This window comes from Haliotis rubra, unplaced genomic scaffold (genome assembly GCF_003918875.1).
Source record: "Haliotis rubra isolate DU_JTF1 unplaced genomic scaffold, ASM391887v1 Scf342, whole genome shotgun sequence".
NCBI classification, from domain to species: domain Eukaryota; kingdom Metazoa; phylum Mollusca; class Gastropoda; order Lepetellida; family Haliotidae; genus Haliotis; species Haliotis rubra.
In genome coordinates this window covers 887,941-907,526 of record NW_025767016.1, presented here as the reverse complement: position 1 = coordinate 907,526, position 19,586 = coordinate 887,941, and the positions used below count along the sequence as shown (strand labels likewise).

Below are 19,586 nucleotides of genomic sequence, written 5' to 3'. Positions count from 1 at the left end.
CGTGCGCCGTCTAGCGGTGGTTTCAAGTCAAGGGTGGGTAACAAAGTAAACACTTTTGAGAGAACCCGCCGTGAAAATCGTCATGTGGAGAAAACATCAAAGTTATCTGAACGTTTTTCATGCCTATGGTGTTGTTATAGAAAACAACAGTTGTATGAAATAGGTATATATTTTTTAAAAGATTGTTTACATACATGCACAGTATTGCACGATCTGAATATATTGCAAAATAAAATGAACACATGATATGTCATCTTCATCGCCCACGTTTATGTGTAAGTTTGTTGAAAATATAGACTATAAACACATACTCGAAATTCCATATCATTTCACTGGAAATTAAAGCAATTACAAGTACAGTTACACTTATGTATAACAATTCTATTTGCTGTCGTAGTTAAAGTGTTTATATAAATAAACAAGTTAATGATACATATTAGATAAAAAGACAACACGTTAATTATGTATATATAGGCTACTGAAACCGGTGAAAGTTGTTAATGGTGTTGGCCCCTTGCTTAGTTACACATAACATATATTATTATTAGCATGAATACTCCGAGTATATTTATATCACCTCTCTGAGATGTTCCGAAAGGATTTAAACAGTGTTTCAATTCACGCAGGGAGACTATATAACGGTGTAGATTATCCCTAGTTTACGGCATGGCTGTTCAATTCTTCTAAATTAAGAAAGACTGCAATAGCGTCTATAAATGCCAAGTTGAATCTGAAGGAATCTCGACAACTCGCTTCTCCGGTTTTGAGTGGCATAAATGTTCAGGCTTGCATAATACAATATTAAATTTCAAGCTGTGAACATTTTACAGCAGGTAACTCACAACCAATAAACTGTTTTATTGTTTTATTGCAACAGATCCAAACTGGCAGGTGTCGGGTATGGACAAAACGATTTCTTTTAAAAAGCATTTACATCACTGTGACACTGAATAAAGTTTAGGAATTATTAGAATGATCCGTGACGTGTGTAAAACCTTTAGACTTCAGATTCTTGCAATTGTGGAACCGTATGACAGAATGAAGATAATATCTGTGAGTAGACATCAAGTTTCTACAAGACTAGCTCATCACAAAAATTCAGTATAATGCTTGCGCTTAGATATATTTTTTGACAACGTTTCTCTATTAAAAAAAATAACTGCGGCATTTTTAATATAAACAAAGCTCACGAAAAGAACAGATATTTGCACGACACGACTGGATTGTCTACTTTATTATCATAGTTTGATGGCTGTAAGCCCGCATACAGCAGTACTATTGCTGCATGTTGCTGTGTCGTCATGCATTTGTCTTACTGTATTCATGGGCTGGAGGCCGTTATCGTGACACAGTTTGGCGTAACGTGATTGCAATGCGGCGGGAAACTTCCCTCGATATAACGCGAGTTCCGGGGAACACTGTAATGTGGGAATGGATTTGACAAGACTTCGTGGACTTGTAGCGCAGAAACAAGCATCAAGGGATGTACTGCCGGGGCCTTAACTAAATAAGTGAGTGAGTTGGGTTTACGCCGCTTTTTGCAATATTCCAGCACTATCACGGTGAGCACGCCAGAAATCGGCTTCACACATTGTGCCCATGTGAGGAATCAAACCCGGGTTTTCGGCGTGACGAGCGAACGCTTGAACCACAAAGCTACCACCAATATACACATAGGCTAAATGTGTCAGCCAAGAGTAGCCTAGTGGTTAAAGCGTCACGCCAAAGACCTGGGTTCGATTCCCCACATGGGTACAATGTGTCCCCATTTCTGGTCTTCCCCGCCGTGATATTGCTGAAATATTGCTAAAATCGGCGTAAAATCAAACCCACTCACTCACTCGAGTTGCGTCCTTTAGACACGATAGAAATCTATGATTGTTGGTTCGAATCCTGGTTGGCTCCGATCATGTTGCTAGTTTTGTCAGCACCATACCTGTGTTTGTTGGTTTCAGCAAAGTGGAAACGTCTGAGACCAACATCACCTCGGGAGTTCCTCCCACATGACCTGACACTATGTGATATAATAGGAATACTGTTATAATACGGTTTGAACCCAATCCACCCAGTTATGCCGCACTCAGCATTATGAGAGCCGTGTGATGAATCTGGGCCAGATAATCTAGTGATTTTGATATCATGAACAACGATTCAAATCGTCAGAGTAGGATGACACGCTGTCAACAGAACCTGCATGACAATATTACCATCTTAAACCAATATCTTTTGCTGGGGACAAGTTCTCACCCTGAATCACTACGGGTTTACATGTAGTGAAAGGAGATGTATTGAAAATAAACTTCTAACATATGTTAAATGGACAAAACCAAACAATTGCTCCAATTCCACAACCTGGGCGTATGTATATATCGTATCGTGGTGTGACGCCTGCCGCTTCCCTTTGTTTACAATGCATTCATCTACATAACAATGGAGTGATTTTTCCGTTATTCTCGGTGTGTGGTAGACGTGTCCTAGTCCACCAAAAACAGGTTCAAAATGTCCTTTTCTCAAAACTCGAAATTTCTTGCGAGGAGGAATTAAGTCAAGAATTAAGTCAGCAGAAATCATGTGAATAAAGATGTGATAGACATCATACCAAAGTACATATTCTACTTTTCTTAGATAACTGACAAGGGGGAAATGATGTGTTTTATTGGATAAACATTGTTTCACTGGAAATATGTTTATCATCGATCATTAGTGATCAGTCGGAGGTGGGTCAAGGCGTTAATATAATTCTCTATAATGGCATGTTAACGCTAAATACCCGGAATCAGTAGAGAAGATAGCGGTTGATGTGAAAGTCGACTGGGGATATATGCCCAGTCTTTGCAAGGAGCACAGTCTACCTCGTCTTACTAAACTACAAATCTTGTGGAGGAAGTTTAAATTTAATATCGTAAATCAATATCAAGAACTGCACCAGCGCAGCGTCAAACCAGGAAGAGACCCCTCTTCTTTCATGATGAGATATACTGTTAGCAACGCGGAAGTGTGTTGTTGACGGGAAGCAGGAATTCGTTCGACAAACTTTATGGATAAACAACTTCTTTATTCGGTAGATGCGACGTTTCGATACAGATTCTTGTATCGTTGTCAAGCAAGTAAGCAAGTAATACTTGCTTGGCAACGACACAAGAATCTGTGAGAGAAGTGGGAATGCAAGCATATCGACGAAAGGTTGGACCTGTCCTGACACGACTACACCGACAACGACGTGTCCAGTGCTGCAACAGGGTACAGGCATGGAACCTGGGGAACGCATGGATCACGTTTTGTTCAGCGATGAATCGCGTTTCCTCCTGCAACGACGGGATGGGAGACAACGTGTCTATCGACGTCAACACGAACGTTTTGCGCCGAACTGCGTTCGACAGGTGGACAGATTTGGTGGAGATGGCGTCATGGTGTGGGGAGCCATGTCCTACACGGATAGATCAGAGCTAGTGGTGGTTCAAGGCAACCTTACAGCAAAACGCTACATCTGCCAAGTCCTGTTACCTCACCTCAACCCACGTTTTAACCGCCAGAGGGAACTGTTTCAACACGACACCGCTGGACCCCACACATCTCGTAAAACAGGTGCTTATCTCGCCAATACTAAAGTCAATGTCCTTCCCGTCAATGATCGAGCATGTATGGAACGAACCATCGTCCTCAGACACGTACAGAACTTGCAAATGCGTTGCAGGAGGAATTGCGAATAATTCCACAAGCAAAAATCCCACAATCTGTGCAGTCCCTTCCAAGGTGGTGTCGAGCAGTGATCACTGCAAGGGGTGGTGTCACCAGGTACTGACCTGAACGCCCCCTTGTGTCCACACATGTGCAGTGAGTGAACCGAATTAACGCTGACAATCAGAACAATACATATGTTCATCCGTGCATGTGTCGAATGTATTTTCGCGCAGTGAGGAGTTTATAACAGGATGTTTGACGTGTGAATATGTGGATGAAGTTCAGAAACCATCTGATTTATACTAATATTCACTATGTACCATGTAATTGTCTATTTACGGATTCACACTTCCGTAGCATATGCGGATGTAAAGTTTACAACCGTGAACGTAACATTATCCTTTCACTTGAGATGAACTACTTGAGTAACTTGGTTCTCCAATACATGCTGACAGCATATTATATAATAATTGATATTTTCATTATGAAACGTTATTTGCTCAGGCAGAGTGTACATTTTTAATTTTTGACACTTCATGGAGTGTGTGTACATTTGGGCAGTGAGGTTCTTATAACAGGATGTTTTGACGTGTGAATATGTGGATGTACTATACTTCCACCGCTTTACAGCTAAGATCTCTACAGAACTCTGATCTTTTAGCGAGACTGACACTACAGGATCTACTGCATTTACTGTATTCTTCCAGTGGAATATTACTAGTGATTTGAACACTGAATTGATGTAACTCACTGTTTTAGTTGTGTATCAGCTTCGATAATACAATACTAGTATCTGATATACATGTAATAGAGTTACGCTAAGTATACCCACGTAGTTGCATTATAACTAAATACTCCATGTCAATCCTCTTTAAAAGTAAAGAGTGTACAAAAGAAACCACAAATTTTCTTGGTTTTCAGAAGCTCGAAGCACCTTTTATACTCACAATTTTGATATGTTTAATTTTGTTATCATATACAGAATAACGAAAAATCCACAAAGCATGTTACTGACATATACACTTTCACAAATCCCATTCTAGACCATTGTTACGACTACAAACCATTTGAATTAGAGATACTCCACATCTTTGAAAATGGCTGAAAAGGAAAAATTAAGATTATGTCTTTAAACTGTAGGGGCTTAAACAATTTGTTTAAAAGAAACAAGGTGTTCCGCTTTTTACGAAAAAAAAGCCCACATATATTGCTTACAAGATCATTAAACAACAATGGGACTACAATCAATGCCACATGACATCGTTTAAAAGTAATGCTAGAGGAACAGCTGTTTTATTTAATAATAACTTTGAATTTAAAGTTGAAGATGTGGTTGACGATGAGTCAGGAAATTATGTAATATTAAAAGTAAATATATGTGAAAAAGCCTACACAATAGCAAGCATATATGGCCCAAACCAAGATACGCCAGAATTTTATGATACAATTAAAGATCATGTGGAACGCCTAGGAGGAACACAAACTATTTTATGCGGAGACTGGAATTTAGTACAAGACCCTAGAAAAGTAACTTTCAAATATAAAAATATTAACAACCCAAAAGGCCAGAGAAAAAATTATAGATCTGATATACATCTATAATTTTTTTCTCTGGCCTTTACAAGCTTATAATTTCCTTCATAAACATAGGCTTCATTTATGACTTCAGAGTCTCGATAGTAAGGAATGATATCAAGGGGAAGTAACTCGGTGCATATACTGTGGTTTCAGCAGTGCGAACGTTTCACTATCCGAACGTTTTTTTTAAAAAACCAAAGTGTTCGGATTAACGAGGTCTGACTGTACATTTTAGATTTAAAAGATCCATGGAGAGAAACAAACCCCTTCGAGAAAATATTTACCTGGCGTCAACCTACTCCAATTAAACAAGCTCGACTAGATTATTTTCTGATCTCTCATAGTTTATTACAGAATGTTATCAAGTGTGACATAAGTCCAAGCATAGATTCAGATCATTCACTTATTTTTATGACACTAGCTCTATCTGAAACACAAAGAGGAAAAGGGTTTTGGAAATTAAACAATTCTTTATTACAAGATCCAAAGTATGTACAATTAGTCAAGGGAACTATTAAAAGCACCTTGAACAAATATAACACAAAAACAGAAGACCAAATTCCAAAATACCAAATTAATGATCAACTTCTATGGGAAATGATTCTTATGGAAATCAGAGGATTAACAATTTACTATACATCAACAAAGAGGAAAAAAGATAAGAGCAGAATCAATGAACTAGAAACATTATTGCATGATTTAGAGATAGAACTGGATAACAATGACAGTTTACAGGCCAAAGAAGAAATTTTAAAAGAATAAATGATACAAAAACTGAACTTAATGAATTTGAAACAAATAAAACAAAGGGAGCATTTATTAGATCAAAAGCAATATGGACAGAACAGGGAGAAAAACCAAGTAGATACTTTTTAAACTTGGAATTAAGAAATTTTCTAAACAAGTCTATATCAGAAATTAAAAAAACCCCGATGAATCAACCATTAAAGATCAAGAAGAAATACTAAAAGAAACCCAAAGCTTTTATTAAAAACTATATAAAAATGAAAACTGCACACAAATTAATCTTGATTCTTTGTTAAACAAATACAATATACCAAAATTGAATGAAGACGGTGCCGCAACTTTAGAGGGAGAACTAACATATATGAGGAAACCCTAGAAGCATTGAAAAAAATGAAAAAAGTCCCGGACCAGACGGTTTTACAACAGAATTTCTAAAATTCTTCTGGATAGACTTGAATAAATTCTTGATAAACTCGTTAAATTATGCATATCAAAACGAATATCTATCAGTTACCCAGAAACAAGGATTAATTACATGCCTACCAAAAGAAAACAAACCAAAACTATTTTTCAAAAAGTATTACTACTAATAATAAATGATGATCAAAAAGGCTTTGTACCAGGAAGATATATTGTTGAGGTCACAAGGCTGATATACGATCTAATGGAGTACACAGAATCTTATCAAATACCAAGACTATTAGTTCTAATAGATTTTGAAAAGGCTTTTGATTCAGTTGACAGAAACTTTATACTAAATGTGTTAAGATTCTTTAATTTTGGACCTAGTTTTCAGAAGTGGATCAGAACTTTTTTTAAAGATATGCAATCAAGTGTACTTGTAAATGGATTTGCTAGCACTTTTTTTCCTATAGCCAGAGGTTGTCGCCAAGGAGATCCGGTATCGCCATATATTTTTGTCTTATGCGCAGAAATTTTAGCTATACTTATCAGAAATGATAAAATATAAAAGGTATTAAAAAGGGAAGTATTGAATATGTTCTTGCACAATTTGATGACGATACTTCTTTATCTTTAGACGGCACTGAGAGTAGTCTATATGCCTTGTTGAACATTTTATCCTTTTTTGCAAGGTTTTCTGGCTTGAAAATTAATGCTGACAAGACAAGACTGATCTGGATAGGTTCAAAGAAAAGATGTAGATATAAACTCTGTAAAGACTGGAACTTAGATTGGAGTCAAAGTGACTTCAAGGTACTGGGTATTATGTTTGAAGTAGACCTTGACAAACACTGAAACTGAAACTGAACTACGATAATAAGTTCAAAAAGATAGAGAAGGAAATGAAATTATGGTCAATAAGAACACTTACTCCAATCGGTAGAAATGTTGTTTTGAAATCACTACTGCTTGCAAAATTAAAACACTTTTTTTCCTCGATTCCATCACCCCCAGATGAAATAATAAATCAATTTCAACAAGCCTGCTTCAAATTTGTATGGAAAAACAAACCGGACAAAATTAAAAGAGACGTTTTAGCTATGCCACCTGATTACGGAGGAATTAGTGTCCCACTCATTAAGAATAATATTTATGCACATAAAATAGCATGGATAAAAAAATTATATTCCAGTAACTGCAAATAGAAGGCATAAGTGGATAACTGTATACCTAACTACGGAAGACTTTGGTTAGCTGATCCTGAATATTTGGAAAAACATATAAAACCATACATAAGAAATCCATTTTGGAGAGATGTAATCTCTGCATGGGGATCATATTTACAAAAGCATTATAAGACAATAAACCCAAATGACATGTTAAACCAATGTATTTGGTTTAATTATATGTTTAGCATAGGTAACGAAACAAATTTTATAAACAATTGGTACAGTGCAGGAATACACTTTATATATGATCTAATGAACCCAACCACAGGGGAATTCAATACTTATGAAGAACTACAAAAAATATATCAAGTTAAAACAAACATCTTAAGATACCACAGTATTAAATCTTCCATAATTGCCTGCTTAAAGAGAAGACAAATCACTCTACCTAAAACACTCCCATTCTCACCAATACTACCATTTAATATATCCAAACTTAATCTAAAGGTCAAAGGCACCAAAACCTTCTACCTTTCTTTACTGGACTCCAATTACAATAAGTCATATGCACATAAAAAGTGGGAAAGAGTCTTTGAAACACAGTATGATAACACAATGCTACGAAACATATATATGATGGCAAAACGATCCACAAAATGTAGCAATTTGAAATGGTTACAGATGAAGATATTGTATGATATTATACCCACAAATAGTTTCTTAAATAGGATCGGTCTAAAGGACACACCTTTATGTACATTCTGTTCAAATGAACTAGAAACAATTGTCCACCTACTCTGTAATTGTTGTCATGTTAAAAAGATTTGGGAGAGTTTGACCAGATGGCTAATGACTGTAACTGAAGGTAACATTGACTTTACACCAGAAAACATCTTACTTGGATTTAAAGGGAAAAACAATAATTCTTTAAATGCAATATGTCTTGTGAAACAGGTAAATAAAAAAAATAAAAGAACAAGTTCCAAGTTTCAAGCATGTAGTAAGCGAGGTATCAAAATACTATGAAATTACAAAATATAATGCGTACTCTACATGCGGCAACAGTGAGTTTTTTACCTTCTGGTCATCTTTCCACAATCTATTTACAGAAAATACTAGGTCAGAAAACATATAATAAATGTATTTAATTACTATTATTAGTATTGGAATCACTGAGATAAGATTTTCAAAGATGTTTATTCATTGTATGAAGGGGATTTGTGAGGGTGTATTGAATATACTTGATATATTGTATATGAATATTTGTATGAATATACTTATGTGAATGCATTCTTCATGTACTATGTAAAATGTGGAAATTACGGAAGCGCTGAAGGGACCTGATGAAATATAATTTATCTTGAGCGCACAAGTTAGTATATTGAGCGCACAAGTTAGTATCTTGAGCGCACAAGTTAGTATCTTGAGCGCACAAGTTAGTATCTTGAGCGCTCAACTTAGTATATTGAGATGCACTACTCCATAAGCAGTTCATGAGGAAGCAAGGAGGAGCGGAAACGCGAGCTGATTCATGCTTATTTCAGTCTTGGGTTCCAATACAAACACATAACACATCTTCTTGTCAAAAATCATGGTATAGTATAGTACGCCATACGAAGCGTATTCTGAGGTGTATGTCCCTCTTTCGCACCAGATACCAGATTTGCTGATGTTACAGTGAGTGAGTGAGTACGGTTTACACCGCTTTTGGCAATATTCCAGCAATATCACGGTGGGGAACACGAGAAATGGACTGCACACATTGTACCCATATGGGGATCGAACCAGGCGTGACGATCGGACGCTTTAACCACGAGGCTACCCCACCGCCCCGCTGATGTTACATACTTTATTGCGGACAACTTCGACGATCTGAACAAAGACATGGTTATCGTTGATGCATCAAAAATGTACCCTATGCGGTTTAATCGTGAAACAGGATACTGTACGGTCGTTGTTGGACCCGAATGGTGTTCAATTTCGCTCAGGACACAGTTTTCATCGACGTATTTATTCTTCAACTTCCTGTGTTGTTAAAACATGTTAAATAAACTACAACACACAAACGTATACATAAGGGATTGATACGGAAGTAGTGAAACGGGGAACACGGTATTTTAGTAAGAAATAAAGTCGGTATATATGCTATACGTGCACATACTAATGGATTAAATAAATCAGGCGGGTTTTATATGATATTGTACAGAGTTAAACTGCCATTGTACTCACGTTAGGAAACATTACTGATACATGCAAACCAAGACTACAGACTATAGTTCCCTCAAAGTGGTCGACTTTACTTCCAATACATCAGACATTAGTTTTATAATTAACATAATTAAGTATAACACTCAATGTTTACATTTTTCATGGTCATGTAATACTATATATACATAATAAAGCCGTAGCAAAAAACAAGTTATCCAAGCTTTACGCTAGTGTTCATAATACTATGTACCAATATAAGAAGTAAGTAAAACCACTATTCATCCCTACAATAAACTCCTACTCATGTTTATATTTTAATTCTTATTATGACATTACACATACCTAGGCCTGCTTTATGTAATAAAGCAAAAAGTGGTAAAATCAGATACAAAGAATAGTATTGACAAGCATAAAGACGATGAACGTTTACATGATAAACATTATCAATGTTCATGATACAATTGCATACTTTTACATAGTCTCATCATAAACACCTATAGTTAACTCCGACTTTGCATCGTTTGAAATCTTCCAAAAAGGATATAAGTTTGTACATTTTAGCCAGCAGTCAAGCAAACGTGCGTTCCATTAATGCCATTAATGCTAAACACGAAGTTGAGCGCTCAAGATATTAACTTGTGCGCTCAAGATACTAACTTGTGCGCTGAAGATACTAACTTGTGCGCTGAAGATACTAACTTGTGCGCTCAAGATATTAACTTGTGCGCTCAAGATAACTAACTTGTGCGCTCAAGATATTAACTTGTGCGCTCAAGATATTAACTTGTGCGCTCAAGATAACTAACTTGTGCGCTCAAGATAAGTAACTTGTGCGCTCAAGATATTAACTTGTGCGCTCAAGATATTAACTTGTGCGCTCAAGATAACTAACTTGTGCGCTCAAGATAACTAACTTGTGCGCTCAAGATAAGTAACTTGTGCGCTCAAGATATTAACTTGTGCGCTCAAGATATTAACTTGTGCGCTCAAGATATTAACTTGTGCGCTCAAGATAACTAACTTGTGCGCTCAAGATAAGTAACTTGTGCGCTCAAGATAAGTAACTTGTGCGCTCAAGATACTTGTGCGCTAACTTGTGCGCTCAAGATAAGTAACTTGTGCGCTCAAGATAAGTAATTTGTGCGCTCAAGATATTAACTTGAGCGCTCAAGATAACTTACTTGTGCGCTCAAGATATTAACTTGTGCGCTCAAGATATTAACTTGTGCGCTCAAGATACTAACTTGTGCGCTCAAGATAACTAACTTGTGCGCTCAAGATAAGTAACTTGTGCGCTCAAGATATTAACTTGTGCGCTCAAGATAACTAACTTGTGCGCTCAAGATAAGTAACTTGTGCGCTCAAGATATTAACTTGTGCGCTCAAGATATTAACTTGTGCGCTCAAGATATTAACTTGTGCGCTCAAGATAACTAACTTGTGCGCTCAAGATATTAACTTGTGCGCTCAAGATATTAACTTGTGCGCTCAAGATAACTAACTTGTGTGCTCAAGATAAGTAACTTGTGCGCTCAAGATAAGTAACTTGTGTGCTCAAGATAACTAACTTGTGCGCTCAAGATAAGTAACTTGTGCGCTCAAGATAAGTAATTTGTGTGCTCAAGATATTAACTTGAGCGCTCAAGATAACTAACTTGTGTGCTCAAGATATTAACTTGAGCGCTCAAGATATTAACTTGTGCGCTCAAGATACTAACTTGTGCGCTCAAGATAACTAATTTGAGCGCTCAAGATATTAACTTGTGCGCTCAAGATAATTTTTATTTCATGAGGTCCCTTCAGCGCTTCCGTAGGAAATAAAGATGATAAAAAAATATAAAAAAATGTGTCGAATTTCCGTCATCTATGTTCAAGTTTAATCGACCTATGTACACTTAAATACGTTTCATACATTTCCTCATTCTTGGCCTATGCGTTTCTTATTTTGAAGAGAGTACATTAGTAATTGGGTAAAAAAAGTTATAAAAGCATGAGAGGTATATAAGAGTAATTTTGGATATACAGGTCTGAACACACAAATATAGATAGCGATATACACTGAGCAGTGTTCATACATAGATATACAGATGTCTATCAGGGCAGACAGGGCGGTGTGTGCTTGCTGTGAGCACGTGAAAGTCATTTGACCAGCGCCTTTTCTCGACATATACTGAAAGGCAAAAGAAACGTCGTAATATTGGAAATGACAAGTATCAATGGATTATTTGAACCTAAGTTTGAGGAAAACATGAATCGTGGTCGTATAGCCTGTTTTACCCAATAAAGTATTGTTTGAGACTGAGGTGCCCGTGCATCGTGCATGCATTCAGGCAATCGTTCACTTGTTTTCTAAACACAGCAGCTATGGATAGGTTAACGAGAGATCAACGACAACAAGCCATTGAACGTCTAGACGCTGGTCAACGTGCTGAGTCATTGCTAATGACTTCAATTGCAGCGTACGAACGATCGAACGCCTTAGACAGCGATACAACGCCACCAACAGCACTGATGACCGTCAACGTAGGTGTCGACCCCGTGTAACAACACGTCGCCAGGAGCGTCATATCGTCCATCAACACCCTCGTTAACCTAGCCATAACTGCTGTGTTCAGAAAACAAGTGAACGATTGCCATCAAGCCTTCTCCAGCACCTCCAGAAAGAGGATGCTGGAATCAGTGAGAGTATCTTCCTTACAAAAGGGCACTGGTAGGAAGATCTGGGTTGATACAGACGTCGTAACGTGACATATTGTCGGAAGAGGATCCATAGTAGTGTACAACGTTACCCTGGGGTCTTTTTCAAGATGGCGGCACATCCGGTCCCCATGGGCGCCGCCATCTTGGATCCAGTCACTTCCGGTCAGGGGGAGATCACTCGGGTTCCGGTTCCGGTGCTTCCGGTTCCGGTGGGTGCGCACGCATGGCGATGACGTCACGTCCGGTTCCGGTGGGTGCGCGCGCATGACGATGACGTCATCTCCGGGCCAAGATGGCGGACGCGTTTCAAGAGGGCGTCCCATCCGGTGGGATCGCGTGAGATCTCGCGGGATCGCGTGGACTCTCGCGGGATCTCGCGAGCGTAGACGCATTTCAAGATGGCGGAACGGACGAGCGGCGGACGGGACGGGACGGAGAGGGAAGGGAAGGAGAGGAAGGGAAGGAGAGGAGAGGGAGGGAGGGAGGGAGAGTGGCGTGGACGATGGCGTGCGTGCGGTGACGATGATGTAGTCCTAAAGTGTGTTAATTGTGGTACCAGCCTCAAAGATACTTATATTTACCGGTTGACGCATGGATGCAAGTGTGTAGTGAAACGAATGCTGGGCATTCACCCATGCCAATGCAGGTGCCAGCTGTGGTCCCCGTGAGTGAGGTACACACCACAAAACGGTCCTTTTCAGGGCCACCCATCTCTCTCAAAAGAATGGTACAATCAATGCAAACAACAATAATAACAACGATAGACTGGCATTTTTGTCAAACGTTTATTTCCCCCCGCTAACAAGAACAATTTGACAAAAGAGGCAGGATTAGGGGCGTCCCTGATCTTTTGTTTACAAACGGTATGAACTGTAACATTATAATTGTAACATATCACAATATATTCACCTAATGATCTTAGCCACGTTGTGATTTCATGGTATCTACTATTAAATGGTTCAAGTGGCTGCAACACAATGCCCAGTAACGGTACGTACTCACACATGTTGTTTTCATTCAAGGGGCTTTCCTGTCCACCATACTCTTGGTCCATTTGTTTTGGGGAATTGTTTGCACTCCTTCGTAACCCCGTGTCACGATCGTGACTATCACTAAGATCACTCGAGGGACACTCGAGGGACACAACGAGGCAACTAAGTGCACTTTTATAACCGAGGGGCACGGAGGGACACTGGAGGGACACTTAAGGGCAACTAAACCGTGTGGGGATTAAGGGACACTTGAGGGACACTCGAGGGACACTCGAGGGACACTTGTTGGACACTTGAGGGACACAACGAGACAATCGAGGGACACTTGAGAGACACTCGAGGGACCCTGAGGGACACTTGAGACAAGCTCTATTTATTTGTTTTCACTTGGGAATGTAAAGGGTGGTGGGGTTGCGAAAGAGATTGGACCGTATACGGTGCTCGTTGGCCGTGGTAGGTTTCAAGTCCAGAAACAGATGGGAATAAGGGGTCAAAGTGGCATCCTTATAGGCTTCCCGAAGGAAGGTCGTCTGTCCTGGAAAGATTTGCCTGCCCAAGTGATCCATTTGAGAGGCGTCCCTCGGGTTTTTAAACAGTACCATGTAGGGGCATTTAAACAAATGGTGCGATGATGAGGCGATGAAGCAAAGAGGTTTTGCGTCAAGTACAACACGGACGTGTTGCGATGATGACTTTTCTTTGTAAACCATCGCAGGACATCAGCCTCTTCCTCTTTGGTATTGTCGCCCAGTAAATCATCAATGATCAACCCTGCAGGTAGCTGAGTGTTGGCTTCTCCCATGGTTTGCACAAACGTCAGGGGTATCCCTAACCTCGAGGTAAGAACTTCCAAGTCCTCATGTATGGGTTGCCATTCACTGTACACCCACACGATGCCCTGAGGTGGAAGATCAAGGATCCCCGGTTGAAACACATGTTCCATGAAGGCTTTGACAAACGATGTTTTACCCGACCCTGTAGGGCCTGCAATTAGCATGGTAAAGGGATGACGCAACGTGAGTGGGGTGACCATGGCCTCCACCAGGTCTGAGTCTAACAGTGTCCCTGATAGTGTCCCTGACATACTGACACACGTCTTACCATCCCTGCGGGTTGCACCGGAAATGACCTCTAAGAGCTAAGATCCCTGAAGATATAGAAGACACAACCCTTTGAAATGGAATTCACATTTTATTGAGGAACAACATCAACATGGCAAACAGATCAACAATAATGATGCATTAACAGATCAACAACAACAGGTCATCCACAGATCACCACCAGTTCAGGTGATCCTCGGGATTGCAGGTAGAACACCGTAAAAAGTCCATTTGTCCGGGATGAAAATGATTTTCATCGTTAAACATGGGGATGTCGATGATGCCCTCTGGCTCCTCCTCTGGAGCCGTCACTGAAGCCATCACCAGATCCGTCTCTGGAGCCCTCACTGGAGTCGTCTGCTCTGCTTCCATGGTGACAGCCATCGGGAGTAGATCATACAAGTCTTGAAGATCTGGAGGTAACTCTGCCTGGGGGATCTCTTGGGGGCTAGCAGGACTGATCCCTTGACCCTTCTCGCTCTCTTCAACCCTAGCCTGGCTGGTTTGTGGATAGTTCTCCCACAAGTCAGTCATCTCCAACTGTTTCTTTGGAGTCTGGGGTGCTTTGAGACTCTTAGGCTTTGGGGGTGCCTTCTTGGTGAGTGTCTTGGGAGGTGACGTCTTCTTGGTGACTGTCTTGGTGGGGGCCTCCTCCTTCTTCTTCTTCTGTTTCTTTGGAGAAGCCGTGGCCAGAGTCACCTGGGGAGGTGACGACATCTTGGTGGGTGGCTTGGGAAGAGGTGGGGTGGAGACCTTCTTCTTCTTCTTTGGAGAAGTCTTGGCAGGAGTGGTCTTGGGAGGTATTCTTTTTCGAGGCACGGGCTTGGGCGTCATGTCGGTGACCTCTGGATCATTGGAGAACAAAGGTAGAGTGCAGGTGGCATATCGAAGACTATAGCTGGGTGGGTGAGGCCAGAGTTTCACCTAGAGTTTGTCCAGCAGCTTGCTGTACAGTGCACCATGGTCATAGGCCATAGGACGTCCATTCCTCAACTTGAACACGATGTGGAACAGCTTGCTGAGGAAGGTCTCCCCTGCATTTTCCTTGGCATGTGCATCGTTGATACCGATGAGGATCAAGCGAACAGAGTTGTTGGCGCTGTCGGAGAGGATACGCAAGTGGTCTTGGTGATACGCCATCCAGTAATAGTCTATCTCAGTCAACTCACAGAAGCGACCCATCATTCAATACAGTGTTTCTCTTTTCGGATGAATACCTGCCAGCTTGCGGATGATCGACGGCAACTTTTGTTCCATCACACGCAATCGGTCCTGGAGATCCATGTAGTTGGTCTTGTATAATTGGCTTTGAGTCATCATGGTGTTGTGGAGATGGGCCATGTCAGAAGCAAGGTCCTTTGCCTGCGAAGCCAAGTTGACGAAGGAAGAAGGGAGGTTGCCTGGAGATGCCATCTTCAACGACTGAACTGATGCAACTGATGACCCGCTCAATCGATCCTGCGTTTTTATAGGCAACACCAGCAGCGCGAGCTATGACGTCACTTCAAATGACGTCACTTCAAATGACGTCACGATCGTGTTGTTTCTGGATGGCCTCTTGCACTGCTTCTCTGAACTGTTCTAGAAAGTGTCTCTCTTCTAGATAGGTGGCAAGCACAAAGAGCAGCGTGAACAGCATGATGACGAATCACGATGGGGTCAGAGTCTTTTTATAGAGATACACAGGATGACGTCACGTGGCTCGTGCATGGATGACGTCATTGGAGTTTGCCCATGGATGACGTCACGTGGCTCGTGCATGGATGACGTCATTGGAGTTTGCCCATGGATGCCGTCACTCACAACATCAACAACTTTTCACGAACATACATTAACGCTTTTCCCAACTTGTTTTCCCCCGGCCATTTCCAGGGTTTGTCAATATCAGGATGAGATACACCCATTCCTATTCCCCATCTTTGATCACAGGGGATAGCTTCAGCTAATGGCTTAGGGTAGGATTGAATCAATCTCTGTTTCATGTCCTTGTTCTGGGAAAATTTACCCATTAATGCCTTAGTCATCACATCAAGACTGACAGTGTCCCACACTGTTTGAGTGAACCCTTTCACACATCGCCCCAGACGTTTTTGCTTTGCTGGAACAGTCTCTTGGAGAATACGCGTCGCACTGTCCAAATCTCCAAAGTACATGGCTTTAGAGTACATGTAACACTGTTCAACACAATTAAATGTAACACCATCCAAGGTAAACACAGCTGGATGAAAGTTGCTGAACGGTGACTTGATCCCATAGAAGAATAGCCAGTGGACTGTCACTTGTGACTGTGCCTTGTCACTTGGAGTCTCTAGTCCCAGCAATGCCATGGCTTCTGTCTCTCCACATTCTTCCAATGCTTTGCAATAGAGGGAGTAAGCTTGAGGTCCTCGCCGGGGAAGCATATCTAACAATTCTCTGACACGGTCAAGGAAGGTCCGAGGTTTTTCGATAATCTCTGCCTTCATGAGGATGGTCAGGACTTTAAACGCCATCAGTTTGTCGACCACGGCTTCGACCTGCTTGATAGCGAGCACGAGACCACAGCGATTCTCCCTAAGTCTTTCGCGGTGAACGGGTTCCATCCTTCTCTTTTCTTAGACAACAAAATCTGTAATGACTCTGACAGAAACGTCTCTTTATATATAGACACAGGGTCGTGATGACGTCATAGAGTGTGTGACGTCAACCCCCACTTCAAGGGGTTGTATTCGCAAGAAAGAAAAAATTGTCGTTAGCAGAGCGTGGTTTCGATCCACGGGCCTCTGGGTTATGAGCCCAGCACGCTTCCACTGCGCCACTCTGCTCTCCTTTCTCCTTCCCTTTTGTTACAGTACCTATACATGGTAAACGTGACCATGGCCTCCACCAGGTCTGAGTCTAACAGGGTACAACAGGGTTGAGGGTGACCATGGACTCCACCAGGTCTGGCCCTGAAGAGAGAGAGACGACATAACACAAGAGTGCAATACAATCACAATTTATTGAATGATAGAACAACAGATGAACAAGGCAATCACATATTATGGGTTAAACATCAATAGATCAGAGCATGTCTGCAACAAAAGTCCATGGGAGGGATGTGTTCACTCTTTATAACCATAGGGGAGAGTTTCCCTGGGGACGCCTTGGGGGTCGTACTGCACTCGGCGTTTGGTGTAGACCAAGCGATAGGTTTTGGTGGTGTCCTTGGACAGCAACACGTTGCCCTGACGAAGTCCTCCGCGAATGATGCGGTGTGGGTACGGGACCGTGATGTTGGCTTCATCCCTCTGACAGACGAGGTTCTTCATACTGTCAAAGTTGACATGTTGGCTCGCCCTGTGATTTAAAGTAAATCCTCGGACCTTGCTGATGCCCACACTGCCGTCAGATTGAGGATGACGTAGCTTGTAGCCATAATTCTTGGGTCCTGCCGAGACAAAGGTTTGAATACTGTTGCCCCCCTCCCAGTTCATCAGTCAGCTCCCCCCAAGGTATCTCCCAGTGGCGGGTTGTAACTTCGTGGACGGTGAATGTAGATGATACTGTCCGTATCAAAATAGAGGACACGACGATCCAACGGTTGCAAATAAGAATACAACTTGAGACGGGCTTGTGCTGTCACCCAGGCTGCAATGGCCACATTGTGGGCTGGATGAGGGTCGTGAAAGTCTGCCTGAGGTTCGTGAGTGACACAAATGAGGTCTTCATTGATGATGTTAATGTCTTTCACCACACAGCGCTCATCCCGGAGGAGGGCAAAGTACCTCTCAGGGGAACTGATATATTCCGTCTTGGCAAACCCAACGCGTTGACCAAACTTGCCCCAGTGGTTGTTCAGGCAGGCCTTGGCTAAGGCACGTAGTCCTGGGTTTTTTGCGAATGTGAGCAGGATCCAAGGTGACTCCCTCTTTTTGCTGTATCTCGTTGATGTAGGCGTCTGGGTCTGGACATCCTTCGGGGTATCCACTGGCCTCTTGCTTGATCTTGAAGAAATTGTTCACATACTTGGCAAACAGCCCTCCCTCTTGAGTATCAGGGTCGTAGGTGGCGAGCGTGTCAAAGTGCCAAGCCTCAAAGATGTGAAGCACCTGATAGCCACACTTTTCAACAGCAAACTGAAGCTCCTTGCTGACATAGGTACCGATCCATGCCCGGTCTTCATCCCCGTGGGGGGCAGGAAGCATCCAACTGCTCTTCAGCACATGTACGGCACAGAGGAAAGAGCAGTTTGCCTTGACACTTGTAAGGAAGAACAGGATGATAGAGGTCGGTGGGTGGCAAGACTCGGCACTGGATCAGGCCGTGGAGCTCAAACAAGTCAGACACGGGAGGATGATCTTTGATCTCGGGATGTCCCACGGGAAAAGTACCATACTTGCAGATGTAAGGGTACAGCGAGCAAACGTCCACATATTTAATTTCTTCATCTTCTTTGGCTTCATAGTACAGTTTGGTGGCGTTGGTACGTCCTCCAAAGAAAGCATCTCTGGGATCCAACGGGTCAGGCATGTAGGCATGGGGTCCTTGCAGTGGGGTCAGGAAGGCTCTCAGGTCACCATTGTCTTTCTGTTGTTTCAGAAAATTGCATTCCCAGAGGGTCACCACTTGATCGATGTCGGGATGTTGGCGTAACACACCCAGTCGGTACATGGTATGATGGTATCGTTCCCAAGGGGTTGTACCCAAGCTAGCATGGTGTTCACATCGCCCCGTCTTGTAACAGCGAGTACATCCATGCCAGAAACAGCCCAAGTATTCATACACGGTGCGTGTCTTGGCGTCGTAGCCATCCACCATGTAGCGGCTACCGTCAGCACCGTCAAAGCCTACTTCTCCACCATTCCGAGCATGTTGGATGTGGACCCCAGGGTGTTGATGCATGACCCAGTTGAGCCAGTGGAGACACTGAAGCGAGTAGCGACGCTGGGGGCGATAACCTTGAGTAGGTAGGATGGCAATGGTGCGGGGTTCCAAAAACTGTTTTCGGAAGGTGAGCATGCAAGCCATGGGTAGAGTCACCGCTTCAT

At 41.8% G+C, this 19,586-nt stretch overlaps 1 non-coding gene across 1 annotated transcript; it reads right to left on the bottom strand.

Moving 5' to 3' along the window:
• Positions 1 to 17,309: 17,309 nt before the first annotated feature.
• Positions 17,310 to 17,381, bottom strand: Trnam-cau. The gene has a single exon. It is a non-coding gene; the product is annotated as a tRNA-Met (tRNA).
• Positions 17,382 to 19,586: the final 2,205 nt, after the last annotated feature.